General features: G+C 40.1%; 1 protein-coding gene across 2 annotated transcripts in view; it reads right to left on the bottom strand.

Annotated features, from left to right (window-relative positions):
• ldlrad4a (low density lipoprotein receptor class A domain containing 4a) overlaps positions 1-15,791 on the bottom strand; it is an 84,696-nt gene that overhangs the window by 5,504 nt on the left and 63,401 nt on the right. The gene's annotated exons all lie outside the window — the stretch shown is intronic.

Genomic DNA, 15,791 nt, shown 5'->3' with positions numbered 1-15,791 from the left:
TATTGCTTGTTTTATTATCCGCCAGTTGAAAATCATAAGCTTGATTGCTTAAAAAGATTAATACCACACCTAACCACAAAAAATGCACAGTTTTATCAGATATCATTTATGTTTGCAGCATAAACAGTTCAAGACAGTATTAAGCATTCATTTTTAAAAATAGAGATTGCTGTTAATGATTTATGAGCTTTCAGGAACATCAGAGAGGAGGTGTAAAGCTAGACAGTTGCTAATGAATACAAGTAATGATATGGCAAGCCCATCATGTTCTTAGTTCTTACCACCAGGGGGCAGTAACATGAACACAGCTGGGAGTATTGAGATTGACAGAACAAAATCAACAGACTAATCCACAAAAATGTGATAACATGACATTTCAAATGGCATTTCTGACCTAGATCAAGTTAAAGAATGGAGAAAAAAGAGAAACGAGAGAGTTTTGGGGTCATTTCTATTATTAACGTGAGCACTGTCCACATGAGTAGCACAGCTCAATATGTGTAATCTTAAAGATTTCATAAACTGATTATGTCATATGTAGACCTCACTCAATCAAAGGAAGGAATACATTTTTTATGTTAATGTCTTCATACTTCCTTACTGAGAATCCTTTGAAAGGAAGTGACTGAATGAACATGACAATCTATTTATCATTGTTTTAGTGATTCTTCTCCAGCAATCGTGAAAAACGATCAGACAAGTTGTTCCAAACAGGGTAGACCTCTCTCGAAACCTACTCGTTCTGCAGTCACATGAAAACCCTGTAGAAATATGCCACACATAAATTCAGAGTTATCTTTTTATCCCTGCTGCCCACTGACGGAGTAACCCAGACAATTCCATCTGACACGTGAAGGTTTATTATGAGTCAATGGAAAAACTGCAGCAAAGCTATGAAAACTGAAGTAAACACCATCAGCTGTCTAACACAATCTCCATTGATGTTAAGGGTAATTGGCAAACATACGGCTATGACATCAGCAACACACAGTGGACTTTGTATTACGTAGGAAAATAGATCTGAATGAAATGGGTGCTTTGATGGTCTTTTCCCCGAAGCTACAAATTCAAATTCATCCTCTTTAAAATCCATCTCCCATGCCAGAGACCCATGTTCAAGATCCACTCAGAACAAAATAAGGGGTGGTGGTGAGGACCTGGAAGAGTGGGGTTACATTGGTGCCATGACCCGGATGGGAGTGAGGTTTAGGGGGTGAGTGTAATGGGAGCCAGAGAGTAGGTGCTGTGCAGGTAATCTTCACTCCACTGATCTCTCGAGAGGCAATTGTGGCTGCAGTCATTTAGCCTCCTTGTTAGTGCGTTCGCCTTCCATGCTGGAGACCCAGGTTCTAGACCCACTTGGAACAAGAACAAGGTGTGGCAGTGAGGACCTGGAAAATGGGGGTTACACAAGCTTATCTGCCTCAACTTTTGAGTGCAACGTCCACCTCTCTCAATCCCAAGTCCTCTCTCTGCATTGTTCTTTTATGATAATCCTTAAGACTTGGATAAACAATACAATAAAGAAGAAATGATCTATCACTTCTTCTAGTAGTTCCTCATTGTGACTTTAGAGTAAAGTTAATCAATCACCCTCAATAACCGACTTGCCAGATGACTAGTCAACCATCCTGACTCATCTCTACTGAAAAGTTTTGTCAAGTTAGTAGTTTATTTATGTGAGCCATGTCAAACTTTAGTTCCTGACCTTTCCATCATGGCCACTTTCTCTCTACAATAACAAGGCTTTACCCAGGATGCAGTTGGGCCATGACACTGTTAAATAAGCTGCAATGGCGCTGGCTCTTTGCCACGGCTCCACCAGAGAGAGTGCTTGCAAGACAAGGCCCCATCTGTTGAGGGCTTGGAGGAGAGAACCAGAGACCAGACACATCCCAGGAGTTAACCCAGCACAGGAGATAAAATGGCCCTAACCGGATTACAGCCTGGACCAACTCCAAGAGACAGACAACTGGTGGTAGTTTGAGGGGGATGGGGTGAGGTGAACATGTAACTGACACATCTCAACCTCCGTGACACTAGGTTTGTAATCTCAGCCAACCTAGAGTACCAGGCACTGCTCTAGCACCATTCCTTCATCCAGGACTGTCCATTGCTGTATTAACACACTGTAACAGTTTTCTCTAAGCTGCCAGGCTAATCTTATCAGAGCATCCTTACTCTGTCCTCCTTAAAAACGACCTGTTCTGAGCCAAACAACCCAAACAAGAGATGATGGCATCTAATGCGGTAAAAATTGACTGTAGTGAGTAGGGTTTTTGTTGATAGACGATAGTATTGTGTATGGACGATAGTCAGAGTTATCATCTGTGGCTGATGCCTTTGATGATATCACAATGATTTCTATTAATATTATCAGGCTAATAATACTATCTAATTAATATTAGGCCTTATTTGTTCCATTATATTTATTTGTCTGTGTTTTTACAGTGTGGCGTGTTATAACCAATCGCACACAATTCTGTTTAGCTTATGAATGCTATGGCCAATCAGAGGAGTTCAGATGAATCACCACAAAACAACAAGTTTTGTTGTCGAGTGCACACTCACTGACTGAATTCTGCTCTCTCGTGAATTATCTCATCATAAACAACAAAGTGCAGATGTACGTGCAATGTAAGTATAAGAAATGTATTCATCATACAGTGTAGATATCTTCACTGATTATAACGGGCATTAACTCGAGCTAGACTGAAGTCAGTTATGATACCTGCTGTTTAAATAACTGATGAAATGTAAGCATTATAATTAGTAACTTACAATATATTGATTAAATTGTGAACACTAGTAGTCAGGGTGGGCTTGAATGAAAAGGCTGTGAGGTACAGGTTGTACGGTCTTGTCTAATTTTCACAGAATTTTTTTGTAAAGACACCTTTTTATGTTTTGCCAGCTAAACAATCAACACCTGTACATCTTTCTTTCACAGCTTTAATTTGTCAATTTCAATATGCTCCCGAACTTTACGAGGATACATTAAAAGTGCATCGGGTGTATCTGGTCTTGATAAGTTTTAGTTCAACTAGATACTAGGGATGGGTATTGTTAGGGTTTTAACGGTATTACTACTCTTACCGATACTGCTTAACGGTCCGGTACTTTAACGGTATTCTTATCGGTACTTTGTGTTGTGTGTGTGTGTTTTTTTTTTTAAGAACAAGTTGAGAACAGAATTAACTTTTTTTTTTTTTTTTTATGTAAAATTAATAATGGGCTTGTCTTGGTCCAGAGGTGTTAGGAGGAGTTGGTTGGTTCATAGTAGCTGCAGCTTAAAAAATAAATAAATAATAATAATAATTATATACTGTTTTGTAAACTAACTTGAGGTGCTGTGCATTAAAGTTAGCCAAATAAATGTTTAAATTTACATACTGATTTTTCCTTATTTGGAATTTTAAAAACAAGTTGAAAATATGTTGATTTCATTCTCAATTTTCCCAAAAGAAATCAACAGAATTTCTACGTAAGGTTAGCAAACCAGGGAGATTTTACTTTTATTTTAAATGACGTGAACAACGTTGATTCAACATGATTTTAGCATACATACCTGACGTAGAGGGTGCAACAACCAGAGACGAGCAAGCTAGGCCGTCGATACACACAATGCACTTTTGAAAGATGCTTTGACAGATTGCTTGTGTTTCTGCCCTTACATGCAAATATTGTTTTGCACTTATGACAACGAGGGTTGTCAGCACTAACTCTAGTGAAGTATAACCACACTTTGGAACGTTTTGGTCTCTCTTTTGCCACTCTTTGTAATAAGCAGGAGTTTTCGTACTATTATGCGTGTACCGCGCTCGGCGCGCATGCGAGTTCTTGCAGATCTCACAGACAAACGTCTTAATAATATCGCAAATTAGAAATGTTTGGTGAGATAAAATGTGCACAATAACATTAAGCAAGTCTCTTCGCCATCGTCACTCTTTATTATTAAGCAGGAGTTTACGTACAGTTACTACATGTGCGTGCGCTCGTTGTGGTGTGTGTGTGTGTGTGTGTGTGTGTGTGACTGACTGACAGACAGCTTCCGCGGCGTGCATGAGAGTTCTCGCAGATCTCACAGACAAACGTCTTAATATGATCGCACATTAGAAATGTTTAGTGAGATTAAATGTGCACGACAACATTATTAAGCAAAAATACATAGTAGCCTACATTATTTTTTTCCCTCCAGTACCGAAAGCAGAACTGATACTGTCAGATCTTACTGATACTATGGTCTTTCATAATTTAGCCCCGGGGCCAGTTTAATACCGGGTTTCGGTACCCATCCCTACTAGATACTACTCAGATACCGATGAAACTGAATTCAATGTGACTTTATTGTCATCAGTCATCAGCTGTTTTATCACTACGCTAACACCGCAAGTTACATAAACTCGCAATCCCTATATAAAATCATATTCGTTGAGCCTCATTTAAACTTCCCATTGCTCATCGGAGGGCTCATGCATCAAAGTCAGACGTGATGGCATTCCCGGAAGATCTGTTAATGTATTATGATTACAGACACAAACCCCAGAGAGAGCAGACACAACAAACAGTCGTCAGCCTGTTTGCGACAGGGCAGAAATGTAAACAGGCTGCGATAATGTGGCAACAACTGCACAACAGCGAGGGAGAGAGGCAGCTGGGCTAATTCGGGTTAGCCTTATGTGGACTCTCTGAGATCAGACAGCTCAATCCTCTTACTGCTACGTATGCTGCTCGGTTGTGTTGTTAGCTAAGAGGAGATATGTGCTAACACCTGTCACAGAGCCTCTAACAGGCTCTTAGGTGAACTGGGTGCGCCGTTGTTCAAGCAGTCGTCACCTCGTCTCCGAGGTCGGAAAGCCCTGGCAGCACACAAGTTTGCTAGAAAGTGCGGTACAGCTCTCTTCTGCGGAGACCATTCTGTTACTGAGCTGAAGGAAATGGAGGAGGCATTACATAAGCCTATCCGAAACTTCCCCCCCTCTCTCTCTCACTCTCTTTTTTATACTGTGCTCACAAGCTGCAAAGACAACCATGTCTGGCCTCCAGATCTATATTTCATGAAACCATTTCCTGTTTCCTCCTCTCCACAGTTTCATAACAGAAGGAAAACAGCTGTGCTCTCATGATCTGGGAGGAAAGAAACGGAGCGGTTGGAGGAGGAGGGGGAGAGAGGCTTGAGAATGGGGACTGCTGCTCACTGCCAGCCATCTGTGCTCCGTCTCCAAATGTCTCTCCGGTACAGTACTATTCTCATGGAGTCAGGCACAGTACGTGGAGATCATGTCATGAGAGATCCAACAGTTGAACTCACAGCAGTGAGGGAAACTTCTTAGAATGGGCTTTGAATTCATACCAAAGCACACATTACACAACAAATTTCCAAGGGAAAGAGTGTGTGTGCAGTGAACGACTAATTTCCAAGTGACTTCATCGGCATGGCAAGACAGCGGGGACGAGAGAAAAACATTGAAAGTTTCCTTGCCTCCTCTTTAGTCTGGGCCAGCTTGTGTTTCAGGGATTACGAAACCACACTAAAAGCAAGCAATCCCCAGTAGATTCCATGCACAAACCCACAACTGAACATGCAGCCACCCATGTTGGCATTCATGACTGCAGGTTGTACTGGTAACTGCAGAAAAAACTGAGATGGACATATCCAGTCATAATACCACTGCTTCATCAAGCACAAGCCTTAATCTAGTTAACCATCCATTCACCCACGTCACTGCACGCACCAGACAACAAAGGCATTATGGGAACTTGAGAGGGGCACATTGCCCCCTCCTCCTGTGTTATCTGAGTTGTCCCATCAGAATGCCAGACAAAAGGAAAGGGCACAAGCCAGACGCCCATGTGGGATGGAGACTTGTGAGATGGCAGGTTTCACCCAGAAATGCAATCATATGGTAAGACTGAAGCACGTTTCACTGCTGCAGTAAATGCCCCTTTCTGAAACATTCCCTAGCAACATGCTATGAATCACTTTATGAGAGGCTGTGGAATGGGCAAAATAATGAAAGAAAGAAAGAAATGTCTGCAGAAGGTATTTGACCGAAGTAGTGCTATTTTAGTAAATATTTGCAGGCTACAACTATGTGGGACTTACTTTATCCAAAAAGGACAGAAAAGAAAGAAAGAGGCAACTAAGCATTTTGGAATTTTCTCGTTCTTCAGTTTCGGGGAAACTGAGAGAAAGGGGAGGGTGAGCTTGTGAAGTCTTTCAACAGAGCAGCCCTTTTCTGGTGTGACAGACATTTTCCATTCACACACAAGGTGTATGAAAAAACGCAAAGAGATGGAGTGCGAGAGAGACAGAGAGTATGTGGGAGACAGAGGAAGGAAAAGAAAGATTGAAAGTGAGGACACTTGAATAAACTGAGTTTCATGGAACAAATGAGATCAGAGAACAACTCAAAGAGCCACTCAATAAAATAAAGATGGTCCAAATCTAAGTCCTTGTGGCACACCATATTCAATCACAATGAAAAGTGCCGTAAAAATGAACTGTGCTATCTAACACATATATGGCCTTTCACTGTGGGAGAGATGCCAGGAAGTGCAATAGCAGAACTAGGGTGCATTTAATTGTGCCAGTGGCAAGAGCTATTCGTCTGTGCCTCTCTGGCAAAGTGGCACTGTCACCTAAGCAGGGCGCAAGCCACTGACCTCGCTCTCTAATCTGAGATAAAGCGCTCGTATTAAAGAGACGCCCCATACGGGCGCCAGACACGTCTAGACTCCCCATGCCATAACACCCACTTTTCTTTAATTATTTAACCTGCCAGTAAGACTGTACAAGATAAGCTCTGCCTGGGCCCAGACGCCACCTGCTACAGAGTCCCCCTACTCCCACCCCCAACCTACAGCTCATCTCATCCCACTGGTGACACCTACTTACTTCAAATATTGTTTTACACCCCTCTCCTCCTCTTCTTCCATTTGACACCCCCTTCTCTTCCTCCTCCACCTCTCACTACCGTTCGCCCAGGCGGATTGAGTCATATCCCCTTGAAACAGGACCCAGCCCTGGATTTAGTTCTTCATCAAATAGTTTTTGGTACATGATGTTCTTTCTGCAGTTCCGACAGCATGACAGAGCTCTTTAAAAGCACTCTACAGTGGAACAGCATGTGTGCTAACAATGTACAATAAACATAGTGTGTACTAATAAAAGAAGACATGCATCATATGTAGCTTTCATCCTCACAATCACATTTTCGCCCTCATAATCAATGTTATTCTACGGTGAGGCTATTCCTAACTGGAAGTCTTTGTCCCCAGGGAAGTCTTGAGAGCAGACATGTGGGGACCTCACACCGAGGCATGCTGGGATACTAAACACTCGGCTCAGACCAACTCCTGTCAATCCACATACTGAAGGATTTTTACCACCTATTGTAAAAAGATAAATGTTGGAGGGTCATACACAGCTGTTCCAAATCTCTGCGAATGCAGGGTTTTTGGATCTATGCATTGAAACTTGTGCAAAACCAACTATACTTCCATAGTTTTTGTATTTCTGAGTATTTCATTATGAAAAACAACTCGAAAGAGAACTGATTGGATTGTTAAAATTGAGCATTCAATACCAGAATGGACAGACCATGTTGTAAACTTTATTACATTAACAGGCATTCAATTACTGTTTTAACTTTTGAAAGGTTGCACTGCCTACAACAGCTGCCTAAAATATAAATGGCTAAATGCTTAATATTAACGAATAGCTTGTAAGACCTAGGTGATGTCAAACAAAAATAAAAATAATTTTAGAGGTGAAAGATTAACATTTGTTTTCCATTAACATGCACTGACATGCACAACAACACCAGGAAATTTTATTAAGGTAAGCTATAGAATTTAAATTGGTTAACATGCAGCAGAAGAGGGAACACAAGCAGAAAAACACAAATATGTTTTAACTGGCTGTGTATTTTGAACTGCACTGGCATCAGTGAGCCAAACCCTCATTTTTGGATCAAAAGATTAAATTTCCATAGTTACCCTCATTTTAAAAGTTCCATTTTCCTCCATTTTGTTTATCTGCACTGCACTGAACAACATAAATGATTAGAGAGCAAATGGCTCGTTGGCTCTTACAACAGAAACAAGTGTCATGGTGCAAATAGCTCTCAAACATTCATGTCTCACGCTGCCAAGCCCCAGACAAAGTCTATGGTATCCCTCTGTGATAATTTCCATTATCTCTTTGGAAAAGTAAAGAAAGAATGCTAAGCCTTGATAGCTTTAGTCCTGGCAGGAAAACATCTTCTAAACATAGCGCTGGGAGACTCGGAGAATAACTGCGAACATCAAGTCAACAACATGATGATTATGACAGGGTTCAGCATGTGACTTCACTGACTGCTGTAATACGAGATGTGAAGGTAAGAGCCCATCCTATCTGAACACTGACTCACTACATTAACACACAAACAACCCCTCGGCCTCCACGCGCTCCCTGAGGATCACACTACCTCCAGAGCATCATCTCCTACGCAGCTGACACTGCCGTTCACGCAGAGAGAATGAGTGGTTGACGAACGGGACCAAAAAAGAACTGGAAACAAAAAGAGTACGACAGAATAAAACGTGCTTGAAATGTCCTTCATGATCACAGAATGGACAGTTCTTGTCCTGGAGGCTGATTGGTCAATACAGCGTTCCAGCTGTGATAAAATACCCCGTATAGTAACAACTACGTTCTATATCACTCTATCCATATACACTGCACACCTCACAAAGATGCCAACTATTAACCTTAATTTACACGTCAGCGAAAAACACTATATTTTTCAAAAGCACTAAGACACAACATCTAATATAACACAGGCAGCATCATATATGTCTAACAGTCTCGTGTGATTGAGGTGCTTGAATGTTTTAAGCACAAATCTGATTCCTACCCTTAAAAAAAAAGTTAGATACTATAAATGACAAGGGCAATTTAAGAGGTTTTTTTTCCAGACAGGCCAACTGCTGACAATCTTAATAAAATAATGCTCCCCCATTCTCTCAGTTTGGGGTTAGGTGCAGACAGGGGTGACTGACATAATCAGATCCCCGACAGACTTTCAAATGAGGGTCAGGACACATCCCTCCCCCAATTTCAGCCACCAGAAACACAACAAAGCTATTATGTGATGGGGGTTTAATGTTGCTATATTTGAATATAATAAACTATAATACTACAATGCATTATTTAATGGTTTTGTGCAAGTACAATTGGGAATATTACAATGATTGAAATGCATGTTTTATTTGGCCATTAAAGTTAGAAAACTTGGCTTCACAATCCCTCTCTGCATTAAACTGAAGTAAGTAGTAAAAAAAAAAAAAAAAATGATTCAATGATTTGTGCATCACTTAAAAATGTCTGCATATTGTTATATTAAGGCATATTACAAAAAGATAATTTTGTAAAAAAAAAAAAAGAATTTGTGGAAAAGATGCCTTTATTTTTATTATGATTTTACCTATTGTGTTAAACATTTGCATTGTGAAATATATCACAACACAGAAAATTACACAAATCCAAACATCAGTGTTTGCTGTGAAATATAAACCTAAAATATTCAAATTATTGCTAAAATAATTCTTTACGCTTTGACGGTTCTTTTTCTAGTAATTGCCAATGCAGAACAGACTGTTTTTGTATTTAAATCAGGCAGCCTGCACTTCACGAGGACGAGCACCATGAATGAGAAGCTAAGGGTTACGGCAGAGGCCTTCTGACCTTTCAACCCTGAGAGGAGGGGATAGGAGAGCTGCTGTCTGGGAGCAGGACCCAGTGCATGCATGCCTGATGAGAGGGGAAGGGTGTGAGACACACAGTCTGATAGCATCACGTCTGATCTGATTCTGTTTCGTCTGCTGTCTGCTCGGCTGTCTCTTTTGCGCCGAGCACCAATGCACCATTTTACAACAACAACAAAAAAGGCAGCGGAAGGGAGGCCAGACGCTGTGTGTGTTATGCGCACAAATTGTTTACATTCCCGGGTAAACGCTAAACAGCAACACTGCTTCAGATAGGGTCTGCGTTCTGCCACGACTGCTCTGAAAACCACACGCAGGATTTTTTAAATCCAACATCTATGCTTTAAAAATATGCTTTTCTTCTATAAACTTTCTTTTGTTATATGTTCTGTTTTTGCATTCAGACAATTACAGGATATTGGCTTTACAACTAACTAACCACACACACACACACACACCAAAAACATAAAAAAATAAATCCTTAACACGTGCATCTAAAACACTGCATTTTTGTACTTAATGCTCTACTTCAGTTTTATTTTTTTAACCTTTAACTTCAAACTTGAATTTAGACCTGATCTAAAACCTATTTTAGAAACGTCTTGTTAGATCAATATTTATTCTGACCAGCAAAAGCCAATACATTTACTAATATTTGGCCATTCTGACCAATAAAACCAAAACAAATGTTAGTTTTTAAATCTAAGTTAAATAAACTTAAAATAAACACTAGCTTTAAAAGTTAAGCACACAGAGGCTGCACTAATTTAATCAGAAATTCAGCAAAAATATAGAGATATAACAACAACAAAAAAACATATTCATATTCATATTCTGAGTTTGCGTTTTAATTAATTTTTTGATGAATACTAAATCTGTTTTTTTTTTTTTTCTGTTTTTTTTGTGAGTGGGATAAATTAATGCACATTCACGTTTAATCTAGAACTACATCATGTTCACACAGCACTTCTGTACTTCCGACCTCTCCCAGTATGGGGACAGGAGTCTTGTCAGTCAATAAATGAGAAAGCTTTTGAAAAAGTACAAAAAAAAATATTTTCCTGTAAATGAAAAAATGAAATGCGCTACTTTAATAGTTACTTGAAAAAGTAATCTGATTACGTAACTTGTGTAACTTGTAATGCATTACCCCTATCACTGATTGTAATATATTTCTAAATATAATTTATTCCTTTGATCAAAGCTGAATCAACAGCATCATTCCTCCAGTCTTCAGTGTCACATGATCCTTCAGAAATCATTCTGATATGATGATCTGCTGCTCAGAAACATTTGTTATTGTCATCAGTGTTGAAAACAGTTGTGCTGCTCCCTTTTCCTTATTAGATTTTTTTAAATTAACTTAAACTTCTAAACAGTAGTGTATCTGTGGTTAAGTTTGATAAAATAGTGCATTATTTAAATTTCTTTAATTTTAATTTCTCATCACTCTCTTGACATTATATTAGCTACTGAAAAATCTGTATCAGAAGGTGATCAGAAGATGCCTTTATATAGAAAATAGGTTTATTAATCACTAAAATATATATAACACTGAACAACACACAACAACTCCCACTGTGTTGTGTGACTGCCTAAAGGAAACGACCTCCAAATAAAAAGGGCTGACATCAGACACAAGTCTGGACCTCTGGTTATACAAAAGCCTAACAGAGGCGAGAGATGTGCACCCTTAAACCCTATCCATTATCAGCACCCCTCCGTCAGACAGCATGAATACATACATGGGTCTGTCCACATACGACTCAGCCAGACACGTACAAAACACACTACACTCCCTCCCCGCAGGGCTGGCCGAGCCCCCAGCATGACGACCAATCTCCTCTGAGCTCAGTCCCCGGGGCCCGTGGAGAGTCCCAGAGGGTGGGAGGGGGGGCCAGACACAAAGGAGGGGACCATGGCCAATGTCAAGGCTGGCTGACTGCTGTGGGAGAGGCTCAGCTGCTGCTGTCAGAGGGCAAAGCTCATCGCTGGCAGGAGCAGAGGGTGACACCCGGAGCTGCCCCCTCTTTGCCTTCCAAAGACACCCGGAATACTGTGAACAAACGACCCAACGACACTCACATAAACAAACAAACAGAGGCTGGGTCCGAGGCTATCCAGTCATGCTAACTCAACTACAACTCAGATGTTTTCCAACAGTTCCTTTAATGTTTTCCAACAGGTTATATTGTAGTGCGATTAAGGCAACATCACAGGTTTTAACGAATAATCAGTGATCAAGTGTGCTCTTTAAATGTCTAATCTGATGTCATGAGAATACTGATCTATTTTACACAGGGATGATTTCGTATGAATTCATTTGATTATTTTTTAGAAAAACAAGCATGAAGATCCACGTCAAACCTAACCTTCAGCGGGGCACAAGCAGATCACAGGAAAACATATGAAAGAGACCGTACGTCATGTAATAAAAAAACCATGTAATTCATATGTTTAGCATAAACTTGCATGTAAAATGTACTCCAATAAAATCATTTTTACAGCGTTTATGTTGGTAACTTGTTGTATAAGGTAGCTTGTCTGTAGTCTTCTGAACTACATGTAATTATAAACAGCGTGTAGCTTGAGAAGCTCCTGTTTCAGAGTATCGTCCTGCCAGTCACAAAGACAGACGTTTTTACGCTGCAGTCCAAGAGACACATTTCATTAGCACAGTGTTGTTATCTTGGTAAAGTGGATCTTTGGTAAGTTTAATGATCTGACGGAAATGGAATGGTGCATTTTAGTGCGTTTCGTTTTAGTACTGTTGTAAAAGATGAATCTAGTTACCCCTCAGCTGGCCGACCCTCCCCCTGTGTGCCTTAAAACCCTTTGACATGACACCGAGCACACACACACACACACACCCCTCAGAGCGAGAGCAGGCCATACAAAGATTAGCAGGAGGCGTTGACAGCTGACCTCCGGTGTGACCTCATCAAACTGGCTCACAGACACACACACACACACACACTGCTGGTGCATTAGGTGCATTAGATTATTGGATGCAGCGCTGTTATGGCCGGGTGGGCCTGTAAAGTCGAGTTTTGATGGCCCTGCCCGGGGTTACTGGGGCAGGGGTGTGACCTTGAGTCTACCCCGGAGCCACGCTGGAGAGGAAGAGCGGGACAGAGTGTGCATATTGTACTGGACAGAGCACTAGGGCCCACGGGGTTGTTTGACTGACACCTCTCTGACAAGGCAATTACTGATCCCTCCTATGTGTTCACACACTTCACACAACTGCTCTGCTCACAAACACACACACATGTGAATCACGACCACACATTCTCCACAACTTCACTTAGTCAAGAGCTGGTATAAAAATAATGAATGAAACTAAAATGCTGCACAGTTTATTTTATTTTATTTTTAGGGGTTCAAGGATGTAATGCGGAAACCATATATATATAATATACCATATTCAGTTTATAAGTACTGAACATTTGGATATTGGTATATACTTGACAGATATATATAGATGCTTACAGCCAACAATGGATATAAATTCAAATAAAAACGTCTATTGGGTATTGGCCAAATTTGGATGGCTATTCGTGCAAAAATTCGGCTATTACCATAATTCCTTCAGTAAAAGCAATGCCAAGATATAACCTTATAAACCTAAGCTGACTGTATTAACTTTAACATCATTTTCAAACATGTTAAGTTTAGCTTTTAAACACAACAGCCTCCCACGCTAGACTTTTACCAGCACATTTCTAAAGGCAGCATCTGTAATAAATAGTTAACAACAGAGACAGAACCTCTGGCCCCGGACAATAAACACTCGACTCTAGTGTCCCGTCTCAAGCCTCACCCTATAGTCCGGGCCAAGCTTCGGCCCGCCAGTGGAAAATAAAAAAGGTGCCAAATTGATGCAGAGATCAGATATTGACGAGGATGGTGTTTTTGTCCCCTACGTATTCATTACATACGAGCTGCAGCGCACTAGTGAGCCGAATGCCAGTCCAAATATCCTGTTTCTCCATTCTGGTGCTCGAATTTGGCCACTGTCCCACTGGAAATGGACTACACTATCCCTTCGTGTGCAGCCATTTGCAAACTAGAAAGAAAGACGCAATGACCGTGCATTTCTTTTGCCGTGCAGCATGACTAGCAATACAACAGTGCTGTTCCACACGGCGCTCTATTAATAGCCAGGTTCTGTTTTCACTTGAAATAGCCGCATGGTGTAAGGCCTTTGTCAGAGAAGATAAGCAGCCTTTCGCTCGTAAAACCTCAGACGCAGACTGTGCCTAAAACAGCAGACAGAACAATGGCTAAGACAGGAGGGAAGGAAACTCCTAGAATCTAATAACATGCAAACACGCATGAAAATGAAGAGAACTGAATGCTAAAGCTAATACAGCAGCGATTATACAGGCAAGGTTTGAACGCAGACAGCACTGCAGTAGAATCTGAGCACCAAGGCACCAGGCATTCCACTGTCTGCACGACGGCCCGTCCCAAACACCACAGCTCAGACACGGAAACCCACAAATGCACTCTCACCTTCACGTCCCGACACATGCACACACACACATACAGTAGTCATACGCTTATTTAAATTGTGTAGGGTTGGTATGCTTTATCATTTAGGAACAAGAACAAGTAAGACACACACAGTTTGTGCCAAGACCACACAACATGCATGAGCAGGAAAATTAATCCAAATAAATAAATTGATAATAATAACAACAGTAAAAGTCAAGAATGAATATTGGTTATATTTATTAATTTCACAATCAAAAGCATGAAATAAGAAATAATATTTTAATGAAAGTAAAGTATACTTTTAGAGCCATTAAATTGCATCATTTTCAAAAAAAAAAAAAATTTTGTTTAGTTTTAATGAATCAGTTACAAAAAAAATATTGTAAAATTTTTGTATTGCAGTGTTGAGAATCACCAAGAACCCTTTACACATTTCAAAAGCGGAAGTCATCATAGTTGGGTAAATTTCTAAAACAACAAACAATAGCATTTACAAAAAAACTACAACTTTACAATAAAAAGCAAACATATGTAGAGACTGATTACATCAGAAAAGAAAAAGATGTCAAGTTTGCCATCACTCCCTCATCTGTTGTACTGTTGTATTAGAAACACTAGTTTTCTGTATTTAAATGGCAATGTAATACAACAAACAGCATAGAGTCATACATGTACATTTATTACAAATATATAAATAAAGTATAATCATTGTGGGTTTTTAAAAACTAAAAAAAAAAAAAACCTCTAAAGTAAAACATTCTTTTGGATTTGCGGTTATGGAAAATTGATTAGGGATTGTCATAATAATTCAAAATTGCACCTGGCTAATAAACAATGCAAAATTTCTTAACAGTTCTTTATATTCTTTACACAAAATTCAAGTTCTTCTTTTTTTCAGGGTAAAAAGTCTATAGCTTTCATGAGATCTACAAAATCTAATTTCTCGAATCTCTCTTTTTTTCAAAGAACACAAACCTTTTCCCTTTTTTCCTGATTTTCTCACTAGCCGAGGGACACTGCATATGCATCATACATCTTACAGAACAGAAATCAATTCAAGTTCATGAGCAAATGAAAAGATTCTGGGTCAAGACATCAGTGCCGTCTACCAGGGGGCTTTGAGAAGAGGGATGATTCTTTTATATGAAGGTTTACTTTTAATAATTCATCCCATTTGCGGCAGAAATAGCCAGTGCGAGTACTGATTATGACAGGCCCTTTTGTCCTCTGTGGATTCAGAAAGCCTGGAGTCTCAGCCGGACTTGAGTAAGACAGTCTGGGCTGAAGTGGGGGAAGGGTTGACTGACTGGCTGCCCGCTCCAGACCGCAGTGAACCAATTCCCAGCAATAACGCCAGTGGAAGTACACACATCTTTAGATCTACAACAACACTTCACCCTGCATCTTTCATGTTATAGTTACGACAACATGACACAGCTACAAGGAACTACACAAAATAATATCACACTCACTGCATGTAATTCATATGTTTAGCATAAATGCTAATGCAATATGTGATTAAATGGTACATTAATGGT

This window comes from Carassius auratus, linkage group LG44F (assembly GCF_003368295.1).
Source record: "Carassius auratus strain Wakin linkage group LG44F, ASM336829v1, whole genome shotgun sequence".
Lineage (NCBI taxonomy): Eukaryota > Metazoa > Chordata > Actinopteri > Cypriniformes > Cyprinidae > Carassius > Carassius auratus.
The sequence above is the reverse complement of the archived record's forward strand: the minus strand, read 5'-3'. Positions and strand labels throughout refer to the sequence as shown.